This window comes from Lucilia sericata, unplaced genomic scaffold (assembly GCF_015586225.1).
Source record: "Lucilia sericata isolate MDLA Ls3-8-SP2 unplaced genomic scaffold, ASM1558622v1 Contig000034F_arrow, whole genome shotgun sequence".
Lineage (NCBI taxonomy): Eukaryota > Metazoa > Arthropoda > Insecta > Diptera > Calliphoridae > Lucilia > Lucilia sericata.
This window is the reverse complement of record NW_023994072.1, coordinates 1,129,290-1,138,357: the sequence shown is the minus strand read 5'-3', so window position 1 is coordinate 1,138,357 and position 9,068 is coordinate 1,129,290.

The following is a 9,068-nucleotide window of genomic DNA, read 5'->3' as shown; positions in this document are numbered from 1 at the left end:
AATGACTGAACTTACATACAAACGAACGAATAAATGAATAAACATAAGGTTATCTAAACAAAGACTAAACAGTTACTGTTTAACTGTAGATGTAGTGGGTGTTTAAATGGGTGGTTGGATGATTGTTCTTCGATTATATGTCAGTGGTGGATGAACCAAAAGTGAGTTCGGTTGAATACAATGGTGTAACATTGTATATATATATACGTATTTATTGTTAAACACCCACTAATGCAACACAATACAATTCTTACAACATTACGAGTCGTGACATATTCTATTTGTATCTATAACAGTCACGAGCAAAACTGAAATTCTAATGCACGCGTGCATAGGCCAAGAAATTCTGCTGACGCTTTGTTGACACACCTACACTATAAGCTTGTGTGTATTAGTGTGTCTGTGTTTTACTAAAATGACCACTTGTTTGTTGCTTTGTTACGATCTCAGAGATCAAAATCAAATCAGTTGCTGTTCAGCTTTTGTAGGAGCAAGATCACGTTGCGGATTTTTTTTATGCTTATGATTTTTTCTCTTTTATTACACCTAGCAAAATGTTTGATATAAATTGGGAAAATGATTTCTTTTTTATAGAAAACATGGACGGTGAGGCACAATGCGTCGTATGTTATAAAATTATATGTAGAAAAGCTTTATTTTTTTTGAAAAGGCATTATGAAACTTGCCATGGACCCTTAAATGTCCTTAGGGGACATGACAGAAAAGTAAAGTTGTTGCAATTAAAAGGTTAACCGATCAACACATTGGTGACTTATTGCGTATTAAGGAATATAAAGGAAACATTGATTTGGATAGATTAGTTGAACTTTAAATTAAGTTCAGTTAATATCTCGGTAATATCCCTTAAAAGTTCGAAATCGAATAGAAAGTCGTGATTTTCTTAATGATATTTCAGTAGTTTTATTTAATACTACTTTTTAAAAATACTACTACTTTTCTTAAATGAAAAACTCTTTCCCTTTATTCAATTTTTGTTTAAAATGCCCAAAAGTTCATGAGTTTTTCTCGTCGTAAAAAGTATTTGCAATAGAAAACAAATTTCAAAACTTTTCTCAGTGTACCACCATTTTGTTATAACGTGCAGTCATCTCTCTGCTGCTTAACGCACACAAATATACACATGGTGGTATGTGTTTGCCCATGACTGATCTATAATAATAGATAGCAATGGATGTTTTAGAATGTGAATGTGTATCCTATGTATATTTGTTTGATAATGTGTTTTTCGTAAATAAGTAAACACATAAATAGATACACTTGTTCATTACTTACTTATACATACATATTTATGAAACTTTTTACTTTTGTGGTTTATACATACATATAACGGTTAAAAATATATGCGATTATAAAACATACTTTCATATACTTAGGAATAGACTACAGTCAATTAAGAATGAGATCATTTTCGATTTTAAATTCAGAGAATATCAAATTAATATGAATACATTAAAGAATGAAGTTATTTCACACATTACTTGGTAATGAGTGGTCGTAATCAGCAATATTATTTTATATTCACCCAAAAAGTAATTACTTTCACTTTGCTCTAATATTACTTGCCTGCTTACTGTGTAATGTTTTTGCTGAGTAGAAATTTATGAAATTTTTACCCACCACTGTATACTTTAAACTTTAAGGTAACATCTCAATGTTAAAGTTACAATTTAAATTGTTAATACATAAAGGAGAGTGAGTACACATCGCATAATAATTTGATATGAAAAAACAAAAGTGCATATTAAATGAAAGATGAATAATCATTTTGAAGACTGACCAAATAAATGGAGTCGGATTTTAAAACTTTGTAGGACATTTAACCTTCTGTTCACATTATGTAAATCTACTGAACTAAATGTTTTACCTCATGTTCTTTTACAATAAATTTAAACAGTTGTGTTTTTTTTTTGTTTTATTACTTTAAGTAAACGCCCACTTTTAATTTATATGTCTACTTTATTTCAATAAAAATTAGTAAATTAAATTTTATTGTAAATAATCGTTAATTTTCATGTGAAATTTATGACAAATGAATTTAAGAAATTTTATGTCTTAATTTATTACAATTCGTTCATTTAACATGTATTCTTTGTATGTATGTATAAGCAAATATTTTTTTGTTGTTTTTATTTTAATATTTTGTTTATAAAACATATAATCAGTCATTTCAAATAATTAAGTCTTCTGTCAGTAACTATACTATGTAATGTTGACAACATTGCAACAATTCGTTGTCGAAATCTAAATTTTATACACATCCGCTGTCTAAATGTTAACAAACGTGGTAAACTCACAGTTGACAAACAATCCGTAGCCACTCTTTGGATTCAATTTGGTACCAGGAGTGTAAATTTCCATTTCCCTCTGTGTAGTATAATTATATCATCCACGACATAATAAAACCTTCATTCCGATAAAAAAAAATCGTCGACTATACCCAGTCTTGGTTTTATTAGAAGTGCAAAACTGCAATCAGATCCAGAGAGGGAGCAGTCAGAATTTGTTGTAATAATAAAAACGTAGAAAATGATTCGCTATGCAAAAAGGCCAGATCTTCGTGTGCCAAAGTACAAAGGAGCGAAAAAGCTTTATACGAGCAGCGTTTTCATGCTGGTCATACGTTAAAAGAGGTAAGGATAATGCTAGTTCTTCAATTCCAACTCTTATTAGGAATGATAAAACATTCACTGATCCGATTGATAAAGCTAACCTTTTAGCTTTAGCTTTGGAAGCAACTCTTGCTTGCCGGAAAGCAATCAACCACTGCCCGAGCTTGATAGAGTATGCTGGATGATTTCTAATGTTACGCCAATCCCCCAAAAAGGAGAGGCTAATAACTCTAAAAATATCGCCCAAAGTTTATCATCTTGTTAGGTATTTAGAGTCCAACAATTTACTTAACGACCGCCAGTATGGCTTTCATAGCGGCCGTTCTACTGGCTTTCCTCTCGGAAAAAGGTGCAATTCCATTCACCATCATGGCGAAAGTAAAGCGGTGGCTTTAGATATCTCCAAGGAGTTCGGGTATGGCATGGTGCACTCTTATCAAAACTAACTGCTTTCGGTGTCGGTAATTACTTCTTTCGATTTATATCGAGCTTTCTCAGGGATCGCTCTACACGAGTTGTTATAAATGGGATCACATCAAACGAGTTCAAGATAAATTCAGAGGTACCGCTCCTTTCCTGCTATTACTCTATTCCTTATCTTTCTAAATGACCTTCTATGTCAAACTTCCATCCCTATCTACTCTTTTGCAGATGATAGCAACATTTGTCATTCATGTTTAGCCTCATTGCCCCAATCTCCAAAGGACTTGGCCTATAATTGAATGAATAATTATAGGCTAAGTCCTTTATAGATAGGACCAATGAGGCAAAACATGAATGACACACTTAATCAAGATCTGGTGGCAATCTCTGAATTGGGTCGTGCTAATAGAGTCGGTTTCAACGCACGTAAGACTCAATGTTGTGTTTTAACGTACAAACGCACGACAAATCATGTTGTTTCAACTATATTTATGGTTGGTGTGAATATTAAGGAGCTCTTGATGTTCTAGGCATGAGAATACAATGTGATGTTTGCTGGACTAAACACATATTTCAAGTGTCGAAGGAAGGATTCAAGTGTCTCGGTTTTCTTAAAAGTTGTAAGACATACTTCACTCCATCTGACCTCCTTACTATCTACACCAACTACATCCGACCTAAAATGGCATACAATGGTCCGGCGCTTCAAAGGTACTTATCGGTGACAGTGGGGTATCCAACTCTATTGATTCACTGGAGCATTGTCGCAATATGGGGTGAGTTGCACTATTCTATCGAAACTATAATGGAATTTGTTCTTATGAAATTAGGGAACTTGTTCCCGAAACCTGCATATTCACACGTAGCACATGTCATTCAGCAAGAACACACCCATTTATGGTCGATTGTCAGGTGGATCGCACAATGCACTACAAAGGGAATTCGTTCTTAATAGTACTGTCCTTATGTGAACCAAACTTCCCCCTGAAGTCTTTCCTGTCACTTGCAATGTGGGTAGGTTTAAATCGAATGTCCACAAACACTACTCCCTCCCATAAACTATTTTCCTAGTTCTAACACAATGCGCTGCATGAATAAGGGTCATACCCATAATACACATAATAGTTCCAAAACACATGTTATCTTAAAACTTTCTACATCAAAGCTTTTAAAAGATTACAGCAAATACCTTATCCATGTTGATGTTAACAAATTTGGATGAACCGTGAGTTGAATACCTTACAAATGACCTCAACTTGTCAATATCAACCCTTACCTGAGGTCTGGAAATTGGGTAAGGTTGTTTCCTTGCCGAAATCAGGCAAAAGTGCAAACCGGGGAGAATCATACAGAACCAATCTCCCTCCTGTCACCCATTGCCAAGATACTTGAGGCACTACTTCTCCTAGAATTACAGCAACATCCAGCAGAGTGGCACAAGTTCGCCACCGCATTAATCAGGACCTTATCAACGCACGGTCCTTGTGGGACTCGACTTATCAAAAGCTTTTGACATGGTCAATCACGCCACTCTCATCCGAGATATGCTAACATCTGATCTCTCCGAGTTTCGCCAATCCTGTTTAATTTCTATATGTTTAAACTCCCAACATTACCAGATAGCATCCAAATAATCTCTTACGCCGATAACTGGTTGATATTAGCTACGGTTAATCAACCCAAAATACTTGGTGTCATATTAGATCCGTGTTCCGCGCACACCTCTGTAATCTGCAACAAAATGCGCAGAAAGAACAAGGTATTCAAGTCTCTAGCCGGCAGCACTTGGGGAATGGATAAAGAAACCTGTTAATTACCTAACTTATGATAGTTTAATTTATTTTTTTAAGTCAATTCTTTTTAAAAAATCTTCTTTTTTAAAATATACTCAATAACCTCTCTTTTTACTGATACATAAGGAAACTCTTCAATCCAAAGTTTTCAATCGAAGTACTTAAATGTTGTATATTCCCTTTCAAAACTATACATTCATTTACACACTGTCAAACTTTGTATGAACATTTAATATTATTTTTGACAATATTTTTAGTTGCAGCTAGAAGAGGAAGAAAAGCGATCGTAAAATGGTTTTTATGCGATTTTTATTTGTTGCGATGTTAATGCAAAAAGTTCCCTTTACAAGAATAATATTTGATTTTTTTTGTACTTTAGCCACCTTCATATTAAATGCTTCCATCGCTTTTAAGCAAAAAATGAGTTTCTAAATTTCATTGCTTACGAGGGGTGTTCAAAAATTTCAATTGTAAAAAATGAATTCCAAACAAATCAAAAATATTTAAATTTTATTAACAATATCTCAGAAATACTTTCTGTCAAATATTTCAATAGAGGCACAAGCGGTAATTATGAATAAAATTAAAAAAAAATGTGTTCTTGATGAGAGTCGTGTGATGGAACTCGTTCCCGAGTTCCCTAATTTCAGAGGAACACATTCCATTGTAGTATCGATAGAACAGTGAAATACCTTCGATAAGTACCTTCGCCCTCTCTTGTACGCGGTCGAGTAGCTCCAAAATAAACTTCGAAGCTCCGGCCCATACATGGGAGTTGTATTCCATTTTTGGTCAGATATAAGTGGTGTAAATAGTAAGAAGATCAGATGGAGTGAAGTATGTCTTACACCGTTTCAAAAAACCGAGACACTTGAATTCTTCTTTCGACAGTTGGAAAGTGTGTTTGGTCCATCGGACATCGCACTGTATTTTCATGCCCAGAACATCAAGAGTTTCTGATTCCTTAATATTAACACCACCCATAAATATAGATGAACCAACATTATCTGCCATACGTTTATGTGTTAAGAAACAACATTGACTCTTGCAAGCGTTAAAATCGACTCTGTTAACACGAACTCATTCAGAGATTTTTATCAAGTCGTGATTTAGCGATTCATTCATATTGCGCATAATTGGTCCATTCTCTAGAGGGCTTGGCCTATAATTGAATGAATAGCAATGGCAGCTATTACTGTCATCGGCAAAAGAGTAGATAGAGTTGGAAGTTTGACATAGAAGGTCATTTATGAAGATAAGAAATAGGGTAGTAGAAAGAACGGAGCCTTGCGGTACCCCTGAATTAATCTTGAACTCGTTTGATGAGATCCCATCTATAACAACTCATATAGTGCGATCTCTGAGAAAGTGCGAAATAAATCGAGTGAAGTTATTACCGACCCCAAATGCAATAAGTTTTGATACAAGTGCACCATGCCACACTCTATCAAAAGCCTTGGAAATATATAGAGCCACCACTTTACTTTCGCCAAAATGGTGAATGGAATGACACCATTTCTCCGAAAGGAAGGCCAGAAGGTCTCTCCTAGAGCGACCTCTACGAAAGCCATACTGACGGTCGGAAAGTAAGTTGTTGGTCTCTAGATATTTGACAAGATGGAAATTAACCATATTTTCCATAACTTTGGAAAGTGCAGAACAAATTGCAATTGGGCAATAATTTTCAGGGTCATTAGCCTCTCCTTTTTTAGGAATTGGCGAGACATTAGCAACCTTCCATCATGTAGGAAATTTCCCGGCATGGTATAGGATGCTGAAAAGATTAGCCAATGGACGAGCTAGCGTCGAAGAGCTCTGCTTCAAGACCAGTGCCGGTTTTCCATCAGGTCCAGGAGACTTATTTATGCTGAGATCCGCTAAAACACTATTAAAGGCTCGCGCTCGAAATTGCCGAAACCTCGTATTTCTAATTCTTATTCGTTTAATGTTCATATGACAAATGCGCTTTTAATGATTTTCATTTTATGACACAACATCTATGTATGTTGTATAGCATTTACATCCTTCTCTCCAACCTATTCCTTTCTGCCAACTGAACTGGCGAATAACAACCGGTAACATTCTAATCGTTTCTTTTCTTTCTGTGTTTTTTTTAGTTGTTTTTCATAAACATTAAAAAGGCCATAATAAAAGACCACGAAAAGTAATATAAAAATTCTCATATAAAAATATATATTTTTACAGTTAGTCGTATTCCTTCATTTTTTGATGATGTGCACATGTATGTATGTAACTCCACCTTCACTTTTGTGGCAAATTTTATTTGATTCCTATTACTTACTTTATTTATTTTCCTCTTTTTTGGTCCATAAACTTTATTGTTTTCGTTGTGTGCGTGTATGTGGTTTTTATTTTTTTGATTATAATTTTTCTGTGGTTTTTATGATTTTTTAGGTCAATATTACTAAAAATGGTCAAAATAAAAACATTTTCATACAAAATGGTGTCATGTTTTATGACCACAATTTGAAGCTAATAAAAATGTTTTGTATTTTATTTAGTTCTTTATTTATGTATATAATATTAAAAGATGTTTAATTTTGACCATAAATTCTGGTTGGTGGTTGTGTAGAATATTGGTGTAAGTTAAAAAAGGTGAACTATTTCTTATTTAAATTGGTTGTATTAAGGCTTGGCAATACTTTGTTACAAAGTTTTTATTAATTTGTTTTAACTTAAACTTTTCAGTAGATATTTTATTGTCCATTAATGTTTATGGGCCCACAGTGCATTTATTGGTTAATTATATTATATAAATCTCTTACAAAATACTATAAAGCTTAGATTTTAAATAATAATTAAATTTAATAGAATTTTTAGGCCTTAAATTTAGGGCCGGGTTCCATAGATACAACTTACAATTCATTATTGTTTCTCTTTTAGAATAAACCCAGCACAAACTTGGTATTAACTCGTACTTACATAACCACTTACTTATCAATGACAACCACATATTGTCTGTATTACATACGTAGCTGAGGAGTACTGGAGATCAAGTATAGATCATGAGCTTTACAAAAGTATTTCAATAGAAGAAAGGATTTTTTACAAAATTCACAAGTATCGTTTTTGCACCGGAATTCTTATAAGCGTTAATGGTAGTTATATGCGATTTCTAACAGCCTTACGCAGAGGGAAAATTAAATATACACGCCTGGTACCAAATTGCACCAAACTGTTAATAATTTTTCAACAACATCCGTTGTCAAAGTATATACATACGTACGACAACACTATGTAATGTTGACAACATTGCAATAATTCGTTGTCGAAATCGTCAACATTACATAATGTTGTCGTACGTATGTATATATTTTGACAACGCATGTTGTTGAAAAATTATAAACAGTTTGGTGTCAATTTGGTACCAGGCGTGTATATTTCTTTTTCTCTCTGTGTACGCATCAACTTTCAAATTCGTGTTCCACATCATCTGAGAATATGATTGAAAAGAATATTTAACTTGTTTCTTTATAAAACTATGAAAACAATTGTTTTAAATTAAAAATTCAAGCAACAATGATGTTCAATCCAATCAAATCCTATGATCTATTTTAGATTCTGTGCCAATCGCTCTATAAAAAGATAAAATCACTACACACACATGCATAAATACATATGTATAGGAAAATAACATTTTCATAAAATCTCAATAAATTTGGTTCGGTAATCTGTTAAAAGTAACGCCGTTTTTTTGTTCATAATAAAATCCTCTTGTAATACAAGTCAATCAAGCAGAAAGTAATAATACAAAAACAAAAAAAATATTTATAAAAAACTAAAAAAACAACGAAGAGAGATATGTATGAAACAAAATATTTAAGCGAGCATATGAATTAAAATATTTGATTCAAATATAGAATATAAAATAAATACAGATTTTACCCTCTATACATACCTATAACGATATTTGATAAAAAACAAAAATATACACAATATATGCTACTTGCAAAAATGGAAACTCATGTAAAAATACACTTTTACCAATATGTATAAATTTATGTGTACATAAATAAATATATACTTATGTACAGTGGCGAGCAAAACTGGATACATGTTTAGCTAATAAGACTTAAAAATGCTATAAAACCCATAAAATAAAGGAAAAATAATTAAGTTTTCAATTTTAAATATTCAGTAAAGCAATATAAAAAGAAAACAAAATTAAATTCATGATTATTAAATATTAATCTAAAAATTA